The 24,532-nt window shown below is 41.7% G+C and overlaps 1 long non-coding RNA gene across 1 annotated transcript in view; it reads left to right on the top strand.

Annotated features, from left to right (window-relative positions):
• LOC109324343 overlaps positions 1-24,532 on the top strand; it is a 32,980-nt gene that overhangs the window by 787 nt on the left and 7,661 nt on the right. The window lies entirely within an intron of this gene.

Raw genomic sequence — 24,532 nt, 5'->3', positions numbered from 1 at the left:
GCACATCTACACGTGGGCATGCTTACTGTGAAGTTAAAACACCTTAATAATGAGGGGTTTTTTGGCCTCAGATGTACTTACAATTAGTTACTGTATAGTAATGCATGCGCAGATGTGACCTGGGAGCCATTGCTGATGTGTGCTCATGTGTAGGGGGTGCACACTTTGCAAAAAGCACACCTCAGAAGTGCACCCCTTGCAAAAAGCAGGCAGTTGCCACTCGCCTCTTGCTGCTGACACCACAGCTGGTGTCTGCAGGCAGTTCCCAATCACCACTGGCTGCCACCAACACTGTCAGTGGTGTCTGTGGGTGGTTGCCATTTGCCACCCCCACCAAACCAGTGACACTGCCGGCAGTGAACACGGGGGCACTGATCACTACTGGCTGTCGCCAATGCCACTGGCAGAATCTGTGGGTGGTCGCCGACCACTGGTCAGCACTCGCCACCCCCGCCCCCCAACGACAGCACCATGGCCACCTGCAGGAGCTCACCACTCACCATGCTCCCACTGCTGACTGTGCCGCTACAACCTGCAGGAGTTCTCTGTGCTCCTGTCCCCCAGCCTCTCGATGCACACAGCATTCATGATATCGGATTTATGCAAAGAACCTTTTCCACCAATGAACAGAGCCCCTAGGAGGCACATAGGCAGACCCTGATACAGGCATAGGCATAGGTGACTGGTAGGGGGGACGCGGAGGGCTGCCCCCCTAACAGGACCATTTCCACTGCCAGCAGAGGCTTCTGCAGGTGCTTGCCAGCCCCACTGCTAATGCCAGCTTCTGCAGGTGCCCCCCTCCCCAACTCAGGAGGCACCAGTCACCCATTCTGGGAGCCAATTTGCCCCCAGGTAAGCCCTGCCATTGGGTGCCAACCTCAAGCTAGCTCTGGGGTTCTGAGCTGGGAGCTTCTCCTGTCCAGGGTTGGGCTGGCTGAGTGCCTGCCCACTGCACCCTGCCATCTGAGGACACCTCCTGCAACTGAACACCATCACTGATAGCTGACAGCTGTGATCATGCAGAGCTACCAGCCAGGCCATCACTGGCTATGTGGGGGAGGTCCCTGCCCAGCCCTGCCTCTGGCACAAGCCCTAATCCTGGTCCTAGCCCTGGCCCTGGCCCCAGCCTGGCTTCACTTCCCTAGTCCTGGGTTCCCCCCTTCACAACAATCAGGGGGGTAGGAGACAGTGCAAAACTTTACTGAGCAGCCTGTGCCCCCACAGTTTGATGAACACAGGCCTCTCACATGCTGAGAAACATGTTGATGCTAGCAGTGATGTCATCCTTGGCTGTGGGGGACAGGGCCATGTAGAGCAGTCCCAGGTAGCCCTCCAAACAGCAGCAGAGGTTGTGGAACAGCCTGGGCTTGCCAGCATAGCTTAGGGGCCTGTGCCATGTTCACAGTTGTGCCTGGGCAGCATGGCTATTAGCAGTAGAGAGTAGTGGGTCAGGCACTCCTTGGTCCACACAAACAGCTCTGCATGTGATGTCTGGGGCACGTGCAGCAGGGGCATGCTTGGGGTGCAGGGCTGGCTGTGAGGGATGGACTTGCAGCACCACCCTAGAGAAAACCCCTTTGGGGGGGAGGGGTAGGGGCATGGGAAGCTCCTTGTGTCCATTGTCCAGGAGCCCTGCATCCCCTGAGCCAAAGTGCAATGGGTTGGGTGACAGCGCAGCAGAGCAGTTGGTGTGCAGAAGAGGGGACAGCAGGGGCTGGAGCTGCTGCAGCAGGTGCTGCCAGGAACCTGGCCTGGCCTATCTCACCCTGGGAATGGAGTGGGGGAGGTAGACTGCTTGCAGCCAGCACCCATCAACCCACTGGCCCCATGGGAGTAAGGAGGAATGTGGGGCTTAGTCATCAGCTGCCTGGGCCAGGACTTGCCTGCCCAACCTACCATGGTTCCTGGGCACCCACACATGCTTCACACCTGATCTGAGGCCAGGCACTGCACAGCCCCAGGTACAGAGTATCTCATCCCTGAAATGTTGCAAAGTTACATAAACAGCTTTTTTCTCATGGTTCTACAGGGCCTGCAGGTGCACATGGGGGAGAAGCTGTGCTTGGCAGCTGGGATGTGGCCTCAGAGTCACCACCGGTGCACCTGCTCTGCCAGAAGACAGGCCTCTCCTCCTGGGCTGCCTGGTTATGGTGTCAGAGGACTGACTGGTGGACACTTGGGCCTGGCAGGCAGAGGATGTGGTCTGCCAGGACAGGTGATGGGAGGAGGACATCACCTGTAAGGACATGTGGAACTGGTGTGGCAACAGAATGCCATCCTAGCCTGGGCACTGCAAGCCATGGACAATGACAACCAAGTGCTGGACACCTTTCTGGCTCTGGCAGTCACTTTCATGCCCTAGCCCTGCCTGCCACCTGACAGCCACCTGCTGCCCAGCAGTAGGCCCCTGTATGGGCCTGGAAGGCGGTCCTGTGTTTCATCCAGCAGCCAGGAGCACCTGCCCATGCCCTGGGTCCAGCTCCTCCCATCCCCTACCTGGGGCAAATCTCCAACACTCATGCCAACTCCATATGGGCATAGAGCTGGAGCTGCCTGCAGCGGGGTCAGGACTGCATGTCAGCTCTGCTGGGCCTGCCAGAGGTGGAGCCACCTGCACCAGGGGAAGACTGGTCACCATCACCTCTGGGCAAGCCCCTGCCTGCCACACTCACTGCAGTGTGAGCACCCACAGGGAACAGCCAGAGACTGGGATTCTGGCTGTTTGCCCCTGGGCTTTGCCCTCTAGGTGCCCCCACCCCATGGCCCTCCACCCTGGGTCGGCACACAAAAGATATTGCACGTAGTTTTTGTCAGGGTAACAATAATTTGGATTATTAGGGAGCACTGAATTTGCAGCTGAATACAAAGGCATGACCTAGCAGAGCTGTTGACCACAAGGCAGAAAGATATCTAAGCCAGCCATTTGCTTTTGCTAAGTAACCAATTTAACTGTCAACCATTTTCTGAGGGAAAAGCAGCAAGTAAATCTGTGTACTGTGAATGAGGAGTTGTTTTAGGAATGTGGAAGATGGTACAACATGAGATAGAAAAACAGACTGGGACGTGAAAAACAACACGTAATTAGTAGCAGAATCCGAGATGAGTGTATGCAAAAAGGGGAATGGTGATTAGTGAAGAAGCCTCCAGAAGCTTCCAGGTTTTGGTCAAAGTCTGCCCATTGACCGAACAGCCGGAGTCAAGGTCTTAGACATGTACTCATAGCAAAAAGACATTTAAATTAGTAAAATGCCTAGGCAATTCCATGCTAATGAAGCAAACTATAAACAGAGGTGGAGCTTGTGATGGGAGGAGAAATGGGTGGAACTGAAGGTGGGACAAAGGAGGAGTGAATATTAATGAGTATAAGCCAAAATGTATAAATGTAGGATGAACCTATTATTCAGGGCAGGACCCCATCTGTTATGGTGTGAGGCCCTTGTCCGAATCTGTCTCCATTCTGAATAAAGCTCTTGAAAGCAATGTGTTCTGGTGTTTTATCCCCGCTCTGCTCTGGCTAATGAGTAACAGGATCCACAGGTAATTGGACCATCATCTCCCTAGTTGTCGGGTACCGCATGGAGTCAGGATCTAACAGTTTTCATGAGGAAAAAGGTTCTTTACTGCTGATCATGCAGAATGTCTCCAGCCACTTGTCATCATCTCAGGTATGCTGGACAGCATGCCACCACCAGTCCTGGCTGGCCCATCGGGCCCTGAGGTGGTGAGGATGGACACCCAGGAGGCTGACAACAGCCCCAGCAGTGTCATCCTGAAGCCCATCATTGATGTCTATGATGAGGTCATGGTGGAAAGTGCATGGCCAAGGGTGAGGCAAACAGGGTCAAGGTGGCAAGTGCATGGCAGCAGCCCTGGGAAGGCAGTCACTGCATATGTGGAAACCAGGAGGGGCGAGATGGCTGTGGTTGGTGTGGGCCAGCAGGACCAGTGTGGGAATCAGGCAAAGTGAAGAGTACTGGTCATCACTGCTCCAGTCATCGCTGCCAAGGGCAGAGGCAGGAGCAGCCATGGCACAGGGAGGCAGAGGTGTTGAGGAGGGTGCTACCACATGCTGTTCCTGTGCTACTCCAGGCCAGGGAAGTGGCTGGCCAGGGAGCAGCAGGAGGGGCTGGCTTTTGAAGAGTGCTGCCAGCCCTCTTATTTACTCATTATTTATTCATGAATAATTTACTTGCAAGTAAACTGGTGCCACAGCAAATGGCACAGCCCAGTATGTATGATGATGTGGTCTAAAATTTTTATAAGCATATGAATGCTAACCTTTTTAATCACCATTTTTATTGTGAAAGTGCCAACGTTTAGAATTCTCTCTTCAATATCTCAGTACACTGTATATCCCAGCCATGCTAGCAGAACCTAGATGACTTGTGTTCTAATATATGAAAAGGTAATAGAATTCTACTATAGAGGAATTGCCAGCCTGGGACATGATATTGAATTTGCCACCAGAACAAATGTTCCTGTCAAAACAAGACCTTGCAATCAGGTGGAGGCACTGTGGCAACAGAATGCCATCCTGGCCTGGGTAGTGCATTGATAAAGCCCTCCTATCATATCAAGCCATTGATGTCCAGGGACAAATCTGCTTAAAAACTAATGACCTGATAGGGACCTGAGTTTTTGATAGCTTGGTACATATATATATATTTTTATTTTAAAGCCAGTTAAGGCAAAATTACCAGAGTCTTAGCTGTTTGATTGTGTTCATATACAACCTCTCTGGCTTCAGAGACTTTCTTAAAAAAAAACCCCATTAAATTGTCATCCTTATAGCCTTCCAATTACCTGCCATAATAAAATCTCACAGTAGTTAATATCAAGCCTTGCTTCAGGTGCTCATAAGACATTGATGCAGAGAAAGTCTGCCCAGGTGGCTGATCTTTCTTATTTTAGATATGAGTTTTTCCACTGTGCAATTCATGGACTGGAAGTTGTCCACAGACACCAACCATTTTATCCACTCTTTATCTAAACAATCAGACTTAGACACTGAACAGCGGTTTAATGATTCTTCCTTACAGCCACATGTCAAATGCACACTGACATGAGTGAGCCCTGAACCTCCTGTCTTTAATGTACTCCCAGTAGTTGTATAAAATGGCATGGGACATGAGACAGCCTAGAAAAAAACTTGTGGAGCATTAAAGAGATGGTGCTATTTTTTTGTTTTTGAAAATGTTTGCATATTGATTGAATGACACAGGTACATGCTGTGAACAAGTGAATGGAGAGGAGATTTGGTTGCTGTTGGTGTGGTAATAGGATGGGGAGATTTTTCCTTTAAGACCATGAGTCCAAGTCTGACAACATAAGCAGACTATTTAGATGCAATTTGGTAGTTCCAGTTTGCAACAGGCAGACATATATAATGCTGGTTGCCTCTAAAGAAGAAGCAAGGACTAATTTATCTTGAAAAATACTCTGTCTTCTCCCTATTTGTGATGGAATTTCCATGTCTGCACTATGGCATATTGGCAAGACTGCATGGAAAAATCAACCATTAATGTTATGTCATGCAGGCCAGAACAGTTCTATAAACAGCCTCTAAGGGTATCAATCTGGCTATTTCTATGGGAAGTAAAATAAAAGTTTATAAATGAATTTAAACACACAAGTAAATAAAAAATGTTTGGAAAACTAGCCACATTTCCCCATGTGTCAAAATTGTTTCATAATTATACACTAAGATTTTTAAGAGGTTAACAGGAATAAGACAAGAACTAACAGAGAGGATATTTATCTTTAGGGCCATATGAAACTTTGGTTGCTGATTTAATTCAGAGGAGATTTGACCCTATTTGGCAGCCAAATCTCCAAATCGAATCGAATCAGGAGACCCATCAAACTCTCTGAATCAAATTGGAAGCCTTCATTTTGATATGGAGAGATTCACCGATTCGGCCACAGACACAGCTTTATATGTTTTTTCTACATACCTCAAGGTACCAGGCATGGCTCAAGAATGCTGAAATGGTGGGGCAGGTGGAACATCCTATGGGATTGCGGGGGAGTCCCATGGGACTGTGTGCTTGGCAGCAGACCTACAAGTGGACCAGAAGTACTTCCGGTCCACTTCCATGTCCAATGTGGAGTGTGTGGGGGACCCTCCCCATCCCTTGGCTTGGCAATTGGTGCCTCCTGAGTCTGGGGGCACACCCAGGGTTCCCCCCACAACTGATCACCAAGCTGGGGAGGCACCAGGGGGGTTCCCCTCATGCTCGGCAGCGGACCCAGAGGTGGACTGGACTTTTTACTTCTGGTCCACTTCCAGGTCCACCCTGAGGGGATTCCCCCCCACCCCCCCGAGCTCCCGTGGGATGCTCCATCTGCCCCACCATCTCAGTGTTCATGACCTGTGCCTGGTACCTCAAAGTACATAGAAAAAACATGTAAAGTAGTGTCTATGGCTGAATATTTGATTCTGTAAACCAAAATCGAATCTTCAGATTCAGCTGAATTGAATTGGGACAGTGATGTGAATCAGTTAATTGAATCACTGTCCCCCAAATTGGGCCAAATCTAAACTGAATACTTCCCACTTTGCACACCCCGGTTTATCTTCTTCATGTAATTTCTGGATTTTTCATGTTTAATAAATGTGAGTTCTTGCCACTTATAGCCTTAAACTAAAGATTTACATGTTTCATCTATATGTCTCAAGGCAAAAGCCTGATGCTACATACTTCTCTGCATGCAACGTTGCATTTGTTAAAAACCCATCACATGCTGGCACTTTTGGAGTCAGTGTTTTCATGCCTGGATTCTGTGATAACAAGAATACACAATGGATCTATGCTACTGTAATCTATGGAAAGTGTGGGACTAGACTGCCATTCTACAAACTTTTAGCCAAAATATTTTTGTGAAAACATAATCAGCATCAGATTACTTATTTTTGACAGGAAACTTGATGTTTGTGAATCAGCCAAAAGGGTACATGTATATGTGTTGACTATATCAACCTGGGCTACAGAAGATCCTAGGATAAAATTCTTGGTTTTGAATGGTATAGAGCAGCAATTTGAACCTGGAAGTCATACACAATGATTTGCTTCTCTCTCTCAGTCTCTCAAAAACATTTTTTATCATACTTGACATGTCTCTGCAAGCATTTTTGTTTCAACATGAAATTCCGTTCAAAATGTTCTAATCAATTGATTCTTATAATATTTCTAGATTCATACAGTCAGGAAACAGGAAGAGAACCCCCCCCCATACAATCATCTGAACGCAAGACTAGAAAAGACAAATCAGAATGGATATTCCTTTGTGCTGAAAGTCTGAATCCTCAAAGGTCTAAATCCTCAATCTTGAAAGTTGATGTGGAGCTCAGATTTCCAAAGGTATAACAACATATAGATATAATGCCACTATTTCTTATGTTTATTTATAGAGAAGGGATATGCTGAATAATGTAAGAATATAGAAATGGCCAAAGAAGTTCAAAATTACACAACTGTCTAGCCAGTTGTGTCTCTAGATCTGTCAAAGGAAGGCTCAAAGAGATCCTGAATGCACAGTTATAGAAGAACCTGGGCGGGGGGAGGGGAGAATTTTCCTAATCTTCCCAGTTACAGTTTGCCTTTTGCCCTAAAACAGAAGGATATTTTTCCTTTCCAAGCTCCTTTTTAAACAATCTCATAAGCAATCTCAGTGGTTGTTGGAGATCCAGAAGTTGTTTGGATCATACTGTTAGTCTAAAATTCAAGCCCACTGCAACTTTATCCCATTTCATTTTACATGCAGTCTTAATATAATATGTTGACTCTATGCCGTGTCTATGACTAATACCCAGTAGTGTACCTAGGGTGGGCAAGAGGGACACCCACCCTCAGTGCCAAGTTAGGAGTTAGGAAATTGCCTCCCAACTCCTCAGAGTCTGCACCCTGGCAATATTGCCATGCCAGGAACCTCAAAACAATTCCTGATTACTGTTGCTTTAAGGGCAACAGTGCCAGGGTGGGCAGAGCACAAACAGCAGCAGGTCAGCAACAACTATCTAGAAGTTCCTGGCACTGGTAAAGAAAGGAAAATCCATACTTTGAAAAGTAGTTTCCACATTGTAACAGAGGCAAACTCCCAGGCCTGGTCCCAGTACTGGCCTGCCACCTGTCTATGGGCAAACCACCTCCTACCTCTCCTGCCGTGCCTTGTTGCTAAATAAGCACCCTGATGTCAAGGGCAGTTCTTACACAATTCCAACCTGTCTCTTATCATGTCCCATGCCTCGCAGATGACATACAGTTTGTTACAGCTCTGGCTTTAGGCTGGGCCAAACTCAGTTAATTGTTAGGCTTCTTGCATATGGCCCTGTCCTGGTCCACACTCACTCTGCCCCACTCTCACGGGGGCCTTTGATACTACTCCTGCTCTCACCAGGCCTCTCTCACACTGCCTGGTTCTGGGCCGCATACACGGTACCCTGTTCCCTTTGAGTAACCGTGTAGGCCATCAGATTTATCTCTTCATTCCTTGAGTGGCCCTGACTCAACTTTTTTGATTTCTCCCACAACCCTCATCTGAGCAATAACCAGTCGATTCATCAAAATCTGGGCTGACTCTATTTATTATTATTTTAGCCAAGCTGATGAGAAGATTCTAGTCAGGCTTTAGCAGTCCACCTTTTTGCATCCATCTTTCTTGTGAGAATATGGATAAAACATAGAAGGCTTTGAACTCTATGCATGTGCCTCTTTCATCTAAAGCTTTGCTGCGAGTTTGAGGGAATAGAAAACACATTTTATAAATAGACTATTGCAGCAAATCTGCCTTTTTGTCTCTGTGTGAAAAGCAACTCTATACCTTATTCATTTAACAACTAACAGTATGTTTCTAAGGATCTTTTTGCTGACTTGAAATGAAACAATTTACACTGGTTTGAGAAAGGATAGGCAGCATCACACAGGGAAAATTGGAAAGATAGAAGTAGTATTACTTCCTAAAAAAAGTGAACCATATATCAAGAGGGGGTTTTAGAGAGAGAAGACAGATGAGACATAATCAAAAGGAGGCGTCCAGCTTCTTAAATCAGGACAGCAAGCGAAGGGACTTTAAAGACCATGCTCCATGGAGGCTCAGAGTACAGACAAATTGCAGCTGTCTGGCAGAGATTGCTATGAATTTGTTGGCAATTAATTACAGTGAATTTAGTGGAAATGCATTACTTGTCTAATTGTTCTGGTTGAATGCAAAATATCTCTATTATTAGAACTCAAAGAAGGTCATCAAGCTCTGCTCAGCATATCAAAATCAAGAGTTACCCCAGATCTACACAAGTTGACTGAGGAGCAAAGTATGGCATCAAATGTGTCATAACAATTGCAAGTTAAGACAGATGACATGATTAACATGGGTTAAAGTTGGTACAAATCCAGGAATATCATCAATTCTAGATTTATGAATTGAAAGCTAAAGCTTTGTCTCATCATTTACAAATACTTCCTGTCATTAATGACTGGCAAGGCAGATTAATGAGGATAGTTGTCGATACCTAATAATATCAGAAACTGTGAAAAAAAAGTGTGGGGCAACTTGAATATTAAGTCTAGCACACAGTTGAGACAAAGAAATTTAGCATATGGTATTATTTAGAACATTTTGAAGCTGAAGTCAGAAACTAAAAGCTGATACAAATAAAGGCTGTAGTAGTACAAATGAAAAGACATATTTTCTGTATCTGTTGATATTCTCAGAAAAATAATCAGAAGAGTAAACAAAATATCAAGTACCAATTTGTCTTCAAATTAACACTGTTTGAATCTTGCATTTTAAATGAGAAACTTTTGCCAGAAAGGTCATAAAAACAAACTTTTACATGATTTTACATAATTCTTCTTTGCTGTTTGTTCTGAAAATCGTGTAAGAATAACCATTATTGTGTTATGGGTTTATTACATTCTACCCAAAATTCAAAAATATGAATACAATGTTAAATTTAACAATAAAAAGAAATGGTAGAAAGAAGTAAGGGCTCCAGAGAATGGTTCTTAAAATCATCAACCCAGTCCTCAACCCAGACCCCAACCCCAATGGCAGCTGCTCCTGCTGGTGAGTGTGGGGGCGTTTTTTGTTTTTTTTTAAAATTGCTGGGATGCTGGTGCAAGGGGAAGGAGGGGACAGCAATGGGTGGGCTCACGGCTGTGGGGGCTGGGGCCAGGCGGAGCAGTAATCAGGGGGCTGGGGGAGTGGGCGGGGCTAGTGGAGGTCCCCACCATGTTCCCCTTCTCCAGACCCTCTTATCCCCCACTTACCATCACTGGAGCCCAGGTTCAGCTGCCTACGACTTCAACACCAGGGCAAGGCCCAGCCATAGAGATGCTCTGGCTGCTACCAGGGCATCTCTTTAGAGAACCCAGCTTCCAGCTGCCTCAGGTCACAGTCTGGGACCATGCCCTGCCCCGCTTTTTTCTGCTTCATTTTTTTTGACTACTGGATATCCAGGGGTCTAATTTTGCCTCCACGCTGAAAATCTGCAGCACAGGTAAAGTTTTCTCATTCCTGCATGTGCCTCTTGCAGTGTCTCAAAGGGCTTTCAGATGCTTCAAGATGCACATGCATGCTCATCTGGATGCACCCCATAGGTTTAAAAGGTATCTTGAGTCTGGGATTACATTACTGACTATTGTGTTTAATGGTCTTATAACCCATGAATTTTTCTAAGCTCTTTTTGAACAAGGCAACACTATTGACCCTCGCAAAGTCCTGTGGCAATGGATTCCAGCAATTTATTATGGTTTGAATAGAAAAATACTTCCCTTTGTTTGTTTTAAACCTGCATTTTGATAATTTCATTGGGTGGCCTCTGGTTCTTATATTGTCTCATGGCAGCATATCATAGGATAATATGATAGGAGTAGTGCTAAATTAGTGTGATAATTTCTGTTGTAGTATTTAGGCTTGTCATCTGTGGGATTCTTACTAAAATTCCAGACCTCCAAGCAGTTTAACACCCACTCTAAAAACAAATGACAAAAGAATGATTTCTTTTGGGGATAAATTGAGGAAAGTAAGTACATTTCTTTGACCCTCTGGCAAGAAAGGACAATGTGAAAGTCTAGTTTCTGTGACAAATTTAAGAGCCAATACTTAATGAATCTTCAGAATTAGAATTGGTGGGCAAATCGTCTGGTGGAATAAACTTGCATATCTCTATGAACTTTAGTGAAGTTTTAGTTGAATATTATTTCACAATTAATTAAGTATACAATATACCTATCATGCTTGAGCCTTGACATTTGGTACACTTATTCATTGTGGTCAGTATGGAACAGAAAGAAAAGGTTTAGGGAGAATCTCAAATTTGAAATATCATTCTTTCCATCACTTTCCAACACTATCCTTTCCACATGTCTCCCATAAGCCATTTTAACAATCTGAATTCATGTTAGACTTTTTACACTTATTCATAGGATATCCAGGAGTTCTTCTTTGAGTCATTCACAAAGACCTGCCAATCATTTCACTGGAGATAGGAAGAAGCAAGAAGCTTCTATGGCCACTGAAGACAATGATTGAGAGATTAAACCTAAAGTGACTAGAAAAGTCCAGGAAATATCCAAAATATTTCTTTCTTTCATAAGCATTCCAATGCCGTTTCAGGTTTGGAAAAAAAAATGAAGCCCTACTTTCAGATAACCTATTTGGTAGTAGATTTAAACACAGAGGATTACTAAATGTGTATAAGTGAATTTTAGGCACCAGAAACAACAGCCAGATCCATTCAAAGAAGACACATCCACTGTGAGTCCATGTGAGTTCATATCAGTATATCTCTGTACAATTGTGTATGAGGCAATTGTAACAGATTTATTTCCTGCACTGTAACAAACAAGGAATACTTTTTCCCTCCCACCCCAAAAGGATCACTCATCTTTGGAAAAAAAATAATTTTAAGTGTTGCACTTCGATAGATAATGTTTAGATTCTTCTAACTTTTATTCTGAGTAAATTTTCCAAGGAAAATTTCCTCATAATTTTAGCTGTGATTAAAGAGAGGATTTCCATCATTTTGGTGACTTTGTAAATCACAGTTCCTGGCTGTTTCTTTTCTACTGAACAGCAACTTAGTTCAGTAATGAAGTTTTACTATAGAAAGTAGCTGGACTATAAATAACTTTTATCTTAAGATATTCCTGATGCTGTAATATACATATCTATTTCATCTTTCCATGCCAAGTATAGAACACTGTACATTGTAGATTCTCAAGAAAAAAATAAATCTATTAATAGTTCCTCTGCCTGTTGCAATTTTCCACTAGTATGTGGGAGCCCCAAAGCAAAAAACTGATATAAAATATAACTTGATAACATCAAGACAAACCAGAAAGTCATTGTTATTACCAGGAGTACTGAGATACAAGGGTTAAAAAAACATTATGTATTTTTGTACATTATTTATACAACATTTTCTCTGTAACAAAATCAATTGGGCGCACAGAGTAATCCATGTCCAAATGTGACAATGAAAGGTAGAGCTAAAGGACAAACTGACATTTTCTGGGCATCTGTGAATAAGGCTAGAATGGTGAAAGTGACTGAATATTGCCAAATGGTTTTCCAGAATTAGTTGAATAGTTGCTCTTTTATTTTCTTGCACGTGCACGCGCACGCACGTGTGTGTGTGTGTGTATGTATTACTTCAGCTGTGCTCCATCCCCTTATGGTCACTTTCCATAAATATTAAGTCATCTGACATTGATATTTAAGCAAATATTGCAGATTATTTATGGAAAGCAAGTTCTGAATTTATAGTCATAAGTATTTGTATCAGGATTGCAGCAGTCCTATTCATTCAGTTGGAACATGGAAAAACTATGTGGCTCATGTCTGACTAGAACAATTTGAATTTAAATAATTCCTTAATTGTGGTTATTCAGTAATGAAAATTAAATGAAGGGGTTATTTTGCAATAAATATAACTGAAGAAAGCATGAAAGCTGTGAACCCACAGAGGCCTAAACCTTACAAGTTGGTAGCTACAAACATTTTTTGGAACAGTTCATAGTTTGAGACTAACCCAATTAATTTAGATTGCAAAGAAAGGAAAATAAAACCCAAAGAAAACCTTTGCATTTTGATAAATACACAAACACAAATCAGTTTACTAGACTGAAAGATACATATTCATATGTATGTGCAGTGGCATTCATTAAATGGCATCACTGTTTAGTCTGCATTGCACACACAGTTCTCAAGTCTTCGTACATAACAAAATATAACAATTTGGTCCTTACTTTATATAAAATGCCAGCCAGCTGTAGATATAGAGTTGAGGATAAACTGTACTCTAAATAGCTCTGTATTATCTTGCCTGTAACAATCCCACCACTACTATCTCAGCATAATCAAAAAATAAATCCCCCATCTGTTTACACTAATGCTGATGCTGTGAAATAGTAAACAATATTGGACATAGGTTAACAACACTAGATCTTTAACTAGGGAAACATTCACATAATAATTTAACACCAAACTGGAAGTAAGTCAATCCACCAATCATGACTCTTACCTTTAAATAATGATCAATCTTGCCTCACATGTAGGGCTGTGCAAAGCTTCAGATCATGATTTGGATTTGGAGATGATTCAGAGGCTGAATCTATGGAACCAAATAGAATTACAGGAAGCTTTCGGCTTTCCAAATTGATTCAGAGCTTCCAAATCGATTCAGAAAAGATTTGAAGATTCGGCCATAGGGTATAATGGGGAATCAATGAAATACCTATAACTTTGTTGTATTTTGGATGATTCACATGAAACTTGCAGGGATGGTATTCTCTATTGAGAGCATGACGTATGACAATTTTCAAGATGATAGGGAATTTCTGGGAAACTGCACCCTAGAATTCTGAAAGCAAAACTCCTGTCATGTATGTGTATTAAGCCACAGGGGGATGAAAACTGCGGGAATAGTAGCTCTTACTAAGACCACAAGTTTCAAGGAGATAGGAGCAGGGGTTTGGGGAAAACTTCACCCCAAAATCTTGAAAGCAAAACTCATGTGTCTGTCTAGGGGTGCGGGGTGTGTGTGGGGGGGTGAGGGGTGGGGGAACTACTGCAGACCTGGCTGCTAGCTACTCTGTTACCAAACAATCATGATTCTTTGGGGACCAGCTCAATACAAAGTAGCTAGCTAATATAAAGAGTTAATGAGCAAGGGTTAACACCTACAAAACCACAGATAAGGAGAAGAAATAATCAGTGCAAAGCTGAACTACTTCTGCTCCAAGACAGAGACAGTCAGTTGCACAGGCACCCATGTCATTAATTTTGCCTGTCAGCAGCTAGGGGTGCAGTGCCCCAGAACCCAGATCCCTTGCACCTACTTCCTTGACAGCTGGCAGGCTTCGTGGCCTCAGCAGGGGCTAGTAGGTTTCACCCTGCTGTTCCTTAACACACCACACAGGGTCATCTATGTCATGAGCTTTGCTTATCAGCAGCTTGAGGTGCAATTTTCCCCAAACCCCTGCACCTATCTCCTTGAAATGTGTCAGACTTCATGCTCCCAGCAGAGGTTACCACCCATGCAAGAGGTTTCAGACAAAAAACAACAAATTTATAGATATTTCATTGATTCCCCATTATACCCTATGGATGAATCTCTGAATCAACTCTGAAGCTTCAGAACCGATTCGACTGAATTGAAGCGGGAAACTGATTTGGAGCTCTGAATCGAATCGTTGGCATCCAAATTAGCTAAATCCAAACTCAAATCGATTAGTTCCGTATTTGCACAGGCCCACACATGACATGTGATTCAAAGTATGCATTTTTGTCACCTCCAAATAGTGTTTTTACACACAGAAATACAGTATTTGCAATGCTTGATCATTCTCCATTGGGATCTAATATCATAGTAGAAGACTGATCCATACCCAATGATTCGTAATAACACTCCTCTGAATAGCAACCACAAAACCACTGGAATATCATTTCCACTGAAACTGAAATGTTATTTCAATGGGGTGGAGGAATAGAACTTCTTTAGCATACAGTAATCCTCTACATTTACTGTTTAGAAGTGCAGCATTTGTGCATTAAGATTGATCTTAGTACACAACAGAACAGTATATCTTTCATATTCATCACTTTAAAACCTTGATCACAGTAATAAACTACATTGGTATTTTTATATAAACTTTAGGGTGGGGAAATGTAGGGTCCTTTGTGTCTCTAGTGACATAGAAAGTCAGTTTTGTGAAATTTAACTTTTTTTCATTTTTCCATGAAAATAAACAAATTTAGTGCTCACAAAAAGTTGCTAACCCTAGACAATAACATCCACAATTTTTCCATAGAGCTGGTGCTGAAACAGTAGTGGAAGTCTCGCCAATATGCATCATTGATGTCTTTGCATTCGGAGAGGAATTATAAAGTAGGGAGTTCTCTGCTAGGACAACCAAGTCCTATCCATTTCCTCTGCCCTAATCCTGCCCCTCATATGTTAAGTATATGTGACAACGGTTTACTATATGTGGCTTAAGATGAATTTACTTTACTCTACAGGAGTATTTAAGAAGTGTTATGCATGACAGAGTAGAGATTTGTCAATGTGGGATTAATTTACTTCCTAGAGATGTAATGCTTAAAAAATCTTCTATTACTTATATAAATTGCAGTGTTTGGGTTTATGATTCATATGGAGTGATATGATAAGCATCATTGCTATCATTCATTTTCTGATGATATTAAGAAGTCTTTCATTCTGTTTACATGTAATATAAGGTTAATGCTATTTCAAAGATGCTAGAATGCATCTATACATGTGCTTTATTACAGAGTAAATTAATTACCTCCTTATTAGTAAGGTGTCATCATCTACATGTGCGCTGGTAAGTGTGCAGTAAACAAATTAATTCCACCATAAGATATTACTACTGGGGCCGATATCTTACAGTGGAGTAAGTAACTGCACTGAAATGTGTAGAGGGTGACAGGGGGCTTGCTGGGGCACAAGGGTGCTAAAGTGCAGGGGCTGCCTGCCACCTAGCCACACAGCTCTATTCTCAGCACCGTCATGCTCTATCCAGCCCCTCTGTTTCCCAATGTCATCACCCAGAGCCTGGGGCCGATCCCCTGTGCTTGTCCAGGGCTGCTCTGCCCTGGCTCAAATTGTTGCTATCCTAGGCGCACATGTCGATGCTGTGTCTGAGAGCAGTTTTTTCTGGCTCAAACTGCTTCAGAGTTTATTGCACTGTGTTATTTGCACTGTGTTAATTACATCCAATGGCTGCATTCACACATGCATGGACTTTTGGTTTCCTGGGGACAACAAGCAGTGGCACAAGGATGTGACCAATGTGACTTAATATTACCATGTGAAGAAATATGATTAAGATTAGGTGTCTGCAATTTCTGTTTTAATAGAAAGTTCTGACCTTTGACATATGACATAACCTTGATGGTTTAGAGATCAGAATTTCAAAAGCTTTCTAATTACAAGTCCAATCTAGTAGTGGAATGATGTCAGAAGACCTAGGATTTTGAGAAGTAACCTCAAGTACCTCTCCTGTCTGAAGATCCATCCAAATGTAAGCAAACCTTTTAACCCTCATAGACAATTCCAATATCTGAAGTCAAATACCATTTCAGTGCCTTATAATCTCATTTAGTCACCATTTGTTTATTTTGACAGGCTCCACTGGAGTTTAGAAATGGCCCAAGTTTTATTAAATTCGGACTATGTGCATAATTCCTAACAGAACTGCATATTGCAGAAGCATTTTACTGTTTTTCAGATGTTTTGTACTGACACCAACATCTTATACAATCCCTTTTAATTTTGTAGGCCTTGAATTGTGAGTACCTACACAATATAAGCTGTCAGCTTCAGGATTACTTTAAATGACCTTGTTGTTGCCTGTGCCAGAATTGTGAGTGGCTCAAATGGCAGTCTAGTAAGTTTGAAAAGGTAGAGTAGTGATGGAGTGTTACAATTGCAAGTTTCCTACTCCTTGAAATGAGATAAGTGCTTCCGCCATCAGTCTTTTTATTTGGTATTAACATCAGATCATCCTTCAATCCCAAGGATCCTGTCTCCAAAGGTAAAACACTTGTTAATACATATGGTAAGTACTCTTTGAAGGTTGTTGAAGGAGTATCAAGCCACTATAGATTTACTGCAGACTTAGTTTAAGTAATACTAAGAGTTTATGAATCAAGTAATTAAGAACAAATGATAGATCTCAATAATTGTTTATCTAACGGCTCCCTTTTTACCTTTTCAGGAAAGGGGAAAAAAAAACAAACCTGTTTTCAGAACCCAATTTAGACCTCTGTCTTAGAACCATTGTGTCCTATAGTTTTGGAACTTGGTTTCCACCTTCCTGGAGGAGGCCAGACTCCTGTTGTGTTTGATGGCCTAACCTTTGGTACCTTGGGAGTGCTTTCTCTGTACCCTCTAAAAGATCTTAAAAAAACCTATCTCTAGCTTGCAAGCCTCAACAGATTTTCACTCAAGTTCTGATATACGAATCAAAATTCCATAATGGTTGGAATTCAAACACACAGTTGCATATTCTCCAGTCTCATAAATAGTTATTCCACCAGTCAGTAAGCTGACATAAATGGACACACATTATGGAACCTTCCTAAATATTGCACAAATGGTCTATCTGCTTGGGTTGGTGATTTGGGGGCAGGATCTATAAGACACCCAAATACTCATTTTAATCCCTCAGATCAATTGTGTGCCTATAGTACATTAGGAAGAAAGCAAAGTTTTAGGCAGGTTCAAAGAGGAATAAAGGATTTTAAGAATGTGAAAAGGGCAGGAGTGTGTGTACGACAGTGTAGAGGGTATATGCATGAAAGGCACAGAAGGATGGTGATATAAAGAAGCAGGAAGGATGGAGGGAAGAAATTAAGGGAAAAACTAAAGAAAGAAGGGATATGGGTGAAAGAGGGAAGAATGGGGAAACAGACAGGATGAAGTAAGACATTAATGAGGAAAAAGAAAGAATGAGAGAAAGTGTTGGAGAGAGAAGGAAATACTGGAAGAATGCATATGACAAGAGACACCATGCAAAAACAAAACAGATGGCAACAATCACTATTCCCTGAAATAATGTGTCATTACACCCAGACAGGAAGCAACAACATTAAAACGGATGGATTTAGACAAAGGATCAAATTACCTAGACTAACGGAGAACCAAGAAAGAAAAGGGACAGTATAAAATGAACTTCGGTGCTTGTCCAAAATAAGGGTGAAAACAATTCTAGAAAACAAGCCTGGTTGCCTCTGCACCGTCATTCAGATTTCTACACACAGCAGAATCGATATTAGCCTGAGGAAAAATTAATGGATATAGTTCCAGATAGACCTATTGCTTACTATTCAGTACTGTAAAGGGAAAAAGGAGTAGTCACCACAAGCTACCCCACCATTTTAAAATAAGGCAGATTGTCTTGAATAAATACTACAGAATCACCACAGAACAAACCTGGTTTCACAGACTGGGAACTGAGTGAAGGATTTTGCAATAAATTGCTTCCACATTTTTAAATGAAAATAACACAGTGTGTTAGGAAAGATCCACTGAAACTTCTCTCTCCACAGACACCTAGGTTTGTGGACCAAATTCAAAACCTCATGCCAAATCAATTTTCAAAATAATATCACTATTACCAATAATATCAATACATTTCCTTTGTCTAAGATATCTTACTAAATTCAATATAATGATGAAATCTTCCTCCTTCTACAGAGAAAATTCTTTCTTAAGGAGTTTAGACTCTGTCTGGAATGATCATGAAGTGTTTGATCTTTACCCAAAGGTTTCACAATTTCACTATGATGGAGATTACTCTAAGAAGAGGCTATACAACTCCAAGGAAAGCCATCTGACAGCCTTAAAGGAATACTTAGCCTTTCCACAGAAGGTCCTTTAAAATTAATAACTACTGCCTGCAGCTTGATTAAATGACCACTTAATTAGATAAGGAAGCTCTGCTCATAATGTTTGACAACACTAAGAAAAATGAGCTCTTTTAAGGATTTTATATAAAAAAAAAATGTACAGGCTTTCTAATTTCTGAGATCCCACACGGATCATATTAGGTTGAACTACAGCAGCAGAGTATTGAAGGGTTGGATGGCCTTTCTGGGTCAGTGTAATTATGTCATAAAATAGTTTGGTTTAAAATATATTAACTGGTTTAAAACCAGAAATTTGATTTTCCTTATTCTGTTAAAAAACAATGAGCAATGATGTTTAGATATAAACTAGGTATATTTAATTTACATTTGTAAAATAAAAACTCAGGGTTAAATTATAGGTTATGAATCTAATGCTGCATCTGAATTTCAAATCTTAGTTCAAATGTGTGTCTGTGTGTGGTATGGAGTCACATTTTAGACAGACAGATTTTAATTATGAAACTTCAAACTAGGCACTTTTGTGCTCTGAAATCTCCTCAAACCTTGTCAGGTTATGGTTCAAGGTTTAACTTTGAGTGTCCTATTCTTATAATGTTGACCAAAAAAACTTGTAAGTGAGGTATGAAATTATGTCTATGGAGTATGAAGGAAAATCTCTTAACTGATTCTAAGTGAAATCAAGAGCATTAAAAGCCAAACACTTAATATATGAGAAAAATCCATGGCTGCTATCAACTTTATAATATAGATCTCTTAGGGGGTGGAGAATTATTAGGCATGGTCTTTTAAATAGTGTTCAATATTCATGCTTATAGGCTTGGATCATGCACTATTTTTTCCTCAAATTTATCTTTTCAAATAGTATATTCTGTTTTGCATTCTCTGCTGTTTGGAAAGAATAGAGGAGATGATATGGGTGGAATGGACCAAGCTCAGCTGGAAGGAGCTGGAAAGAAGAATATCTGTTTATTTTAGAATAAGGTGGCTGATTCCCATGGGGAAACAAAGGAGGGTAGTGAAAAGAGAGGGGAGGGGTGTCGGGGGGGGCGGTAAGAAATAGGTACAGGAGACACCAATGTTGTCTGCTTATTCTTTTTCTGTATGGGATCCAGAACAGGTAAATTATATTACAACATCCCCAGCTGGATTTTGGGGAATGATCTTAACAAAGGATATCACTTCTGGAGTAAAACTTGATAGCCTGTAGCATTTTCACATAATTACTTTGCATTGGCCTTCTCTCTATCAGTCCAGAAGGCTAGTATGCCCTTGTTAGGAGGAAACCATGACAGATTAAGCTGTCTTTAAGCTTCCTGACTGTCTTTTTCCTAATTTGCTAAAGTCCTTGGTTCTAGTCCTTCAAACAAAATGAATAGATGTTCTGATTTATGAATTATGTCAAGTTTTAGCTGCAGAGAATGAGAAGAGGGCTAAGTTCTAGTCATTGACACATGCCTTCCGGGTCAGGAGCAGAACAGAATGTAGACAGAAGTATCTTCTTATTAATATGGAAAGGAAATGAGTCTGTGTTGAGAAACAATGGAACTGGTATCAATATTATTTTCTTCTTTTGAATGATCAAGGAGAGAATTTGAGAAACAGCCCAATCCCCCATAATAAATGCTCAAGTGGAATAAAACAGCAAGGATCAGAAAATGCCTGGAAATGGTAGAAAGCAACTCAAAGGAACATTTACAGAGTACTTGAAAGACAAGTGGTGGTGGTGGGCAGGGGGAATATCTGCTAACAGGTACTAACATTAGCCTCTACTGTTAAGAAAGTGGGTAGCCATCTGGATGCAATTGAAGGATAAATCCTTTATATTGGGTCACACAGATTTCATGGTGGAAGGATCAACAGCTAACCTTCATATAAACTGTACAGGGAAAAGGCTTGAATGTTATATTAGGATAATTTAATACTATGCTACTTCCATCAGTGTCTAAAATTTGTCCCAATCTGATGGAAAATATTAGATACATTGTAACACCCTGCTTCCCACTATCTGCTTTTACAAGTGGCTAGCAGACAAGGCCCTATTCTTAGAGTCACCAGGCCTAATGCTGATATACAATAGTAATTATAATAAAAGCACAGTGTGGGGCATGGCCCTTTCAGAAATTATTCTGACATTGCAAACTTCCTGAGCTTTAGATGACAGTAGAATTCCTGAAGAAAGTTAGAAACATAATTGGGTCCTCCACAGATCAGTGTACCAGTTTGAAATTAAGCTAGCATCACAATTTGCCTCTTTCCCTTTTCTGAGAAGTGTGTGTAACAAGTGTATCGCAGGGTATACATACATAACCAAAGAAATTCTCCTTAGGAACACAGAGCAAGTCTGCTGTGACTACTTGGTTGAACCCTGCTCTAGAAGCTTCATGTCTAGTTTATTCCCATCCTACTATGTCACTGATTATGTGTATAATATATAATGCTTGCCACTCCAACCCAAACCTTCTGTTTATTGAGACCCCAGTGACCAAAATGATTCTACCAACAAGGGAAGACATTAAGGCTGAGTACAGACATTTAGAAAGCCTGTCAGGGAGGTGCTCTAACATAAAGCACCATGAGTTAGAGTGCTATTGAACCCAACAGCCATTCACTTGTTCGGGGGGGAGCTTGGAGATAGAATGCACCGGCCCAGGCCAGCAGGTGGGGGTGCTCCAGCAACCACCCTTTCTTCCGCCAATGCCCTCTGCCAGTGGGCAATGCTCAGCAACAGCTTGGGTGGAGGAGGAAGGGACAGAGCCCCCCCCCCCGCTACACAGCCCCCAAGCTACCCCTGCTGGGGTTTTGAGGGGGGAGCTGAATCAGGCCCATATGGCAGGGGAGATCCCTTTTCCCTACCCCCCATGTAAGCTTCTTGACAGTGGCAGCCTCATAGCTTCCATTCCCAGTGCTAAGTTGGGAAGGGGAAACAGAGCTCTGCCCCTTCCCCCACGGGGCTGAACCAGCTCCTCCCCCCTCCCTTGCCAAGACCCCAAAAGCGGTAGCTGGGCCAGCCGCATGAGGGTGTGTGTGTGTGTGTGTGTGTGTGTGTGTACACACACATGCGCATGGGGGGGGCTCTGTTGTGTTATGACTATAAAGTGCTTTCGAGGGTCTCATCAAGTGAAAAATGTAACTTTAGTACGTATCCCTAAGTGAAGATTTTATTTTTTGGTCTGAGCCAGAGCCTTTAGCATTTTCATAAGAGACCTTATTTTCTTGTTTATTGAAATATCACCACTGGATTATTCTGACTTACTGGAAGTGCAATTCCTTTCAAATACTGTCCAAGCCTTTTTGAACATCCTTCATAGGGATGTCCAGGTGAATGTGTATTTTTAACCTTTCCATGTGCAATAGATAAGTTGACCATGCAAGCATCTCCCTAACTGAAGGGCTGGCAGTCTCTTCTGGCTCTCTTAACTCCACTTCTTTGCTGGGTGACATTCAGTATTTCAGGGATTGTGATTGCTCTTCAGAAGCAATACTTTGGAGAGTAGCCTGGTCCTGAACAGTCCAGGAGAACTGTGCATATTGTAAAGAACAAATATTCAGTTCTGTCCCAGCTTCTTTGTTTTGCTCATTATCTCTGCATATGGAAAGATCTTTCTTAGTTGCAGATCTTCAGGAGTGTCATCCCTTAAAACAATGCTGAATAAATCCTTAAAATGTTATTGCAGTCATCACTTACCTATCCTAAGCCCTGGAAAAAAATTCTGGGTACTTTATACTGTTGTTAATGCTGCTGGATGAAATAGTCATCCACACAGGGAACTACTTGTATCCATATTATTGTTCTTAAGTGCATTATTATTATTACTTAGATTTATACCCTATCCTATCCAGAAAAAACTCAGAGCAGATTACAATAATACCCCTCCCCCCCAATAAGAAAACTACAACATACTTTTGAATCAATGCCCTAAAAGTTTAAAAGTCTACCTCACCACACCCATTCCTATTTTGAAGCAAATGTTCTGGGATGTCCATCCCAACCCCCATTCACAGTGTTAGTTTGATAGCATTATAAATTATGTAAGTGTCCTTATGGATGTATCTAGAGCAGATGGAATAGTAAGATAACAAGATGTTGGAGATGCCAAGAATCTACATAAAATCTTAGCAATTCACAGTGAGACACAGGGGTGAAATGTAAGGAATTATCTTACATTTAAGTGCCATGTGATCCATGTTAACTTCCATGAATTATGGATAGAATAATGGCTTTTGATATTATATTCCATGTTTTGCAGAGTGTTTTAAGAATTTAAAACTACATATACATATATTCATCCTGGAATCCTTATGGTCAGTAATAGAAATCAGACACTGTACCCAATAAGTCACTGTCTAAAATTTGCATTCAAGTTTCCCAGTATTGGTTTAAGCTTTCTGTTTTTCACAGTTTCCATTTTCCATAGTAAAGATGCAGGAAAAAAAAGAAAACTAGTCTTATGTTCTCCATGGCTCAGGCAGAGTTTAGAGTGAGTAATAGAAATGCTATCTGCTGTCACTTGTCTCCACTCTACAAATGCTCCCAAATATAGTATCATCCGTCTCACCCTGCATGGATGAAATTTGAGATAATTAAAAGTCAATGACAGTGAGAAATACAGTCACATGTGCAATTATTTGCTATCAGTTTGAGAGCAATGCTGACAGTAACTTGTCTAAAGATTTGACCTGGGAGACTCAAAATCCTGTCTCTGTACACAGTTGAGGCAGTGGCTGGAAAGCTATCAGGTTAATTTGATCTAGACAAGGATGTGATGCTTTAGTATATAATATTTTTGAGGGTGATGTAACCATTTTTCTAGAATAAGTTATTTAGCACTCAGTGGGAAGAGAGACCATTATTATTATTAATAATTTGTATTATAACCACTCCCAGGTGCTAATCAAACTATAAGCTTTGTTGTGTCAGGGGTTATTCATATAAAAATGAAAAACCAGTACCTGCCCTATCAGCTTCCATTCTAAGTATGAGAGACAGACAGATAAAAGATGGAGAAATAAAGTAACATTATTTCCATTTTAAAGATACTAGAGAAAGTCTGTGATAGTTAGAAATTGATCCCAGATCTTCTGTGTCCCAGTCAAGTGTCCTCACATTTCTATGCCTGTCATCATATAGAGACTATGCTTAAAACTTACAACCATCCATGTAGCTAACTGTTACTTAGGGCAATTGGTATTTGAACTGGCCTGTCTTTCTTGCTGTACTTTCACCCCATAGATAAAGAGTGGCCAAAAATGTGGGCCAAGACATTAGTAAACCTTGTTATTTGCAAATTTCTAACATAACTGCTATGCTTTTACAAGTAGTGTGACTACTTTGAGGTACTGGGCACATCTACATGTGACACTATGTCACTGTAGCAATGCACTATGGTGAATGTAGCTCATTGTTATGGTGGCGTAGCATGGCAGGCACAATGATGCCAGTGCTATGCCACTGTAATGATGAACTACCTTATAGTGCATCACTATGGCAACGTAGCTGCTCAAAATAACCATGCACTGCTGGGACAGTGTGGTAATGGATGGTACTGTGCTGTCACTTAGTACTTCTTAAAGCAAGTATTAAATGATGGTGCTGTAACAGCAGTGCCATTGAGGGTGGGGGAGGCACATGTAAACA

The sequence above is a fragment of the Crocodylus porosus genome, unplaced genomic scaffold (genome assembly GCF_001723895.1).
Source record: "Crocodylus porosus isolate Cpor-Errol unplaced genomic scaffold, CroPor_comp1, whole genome shotgun sequence".
NCBI lineage: Eukaryota > Metazoa > Chordata > Crocodylia > Crocodylidae > Crocodylus > Crocodylus porosus.
This window is presented reverse-complemented; position numbering and strand designations above follow the sequence as displayed.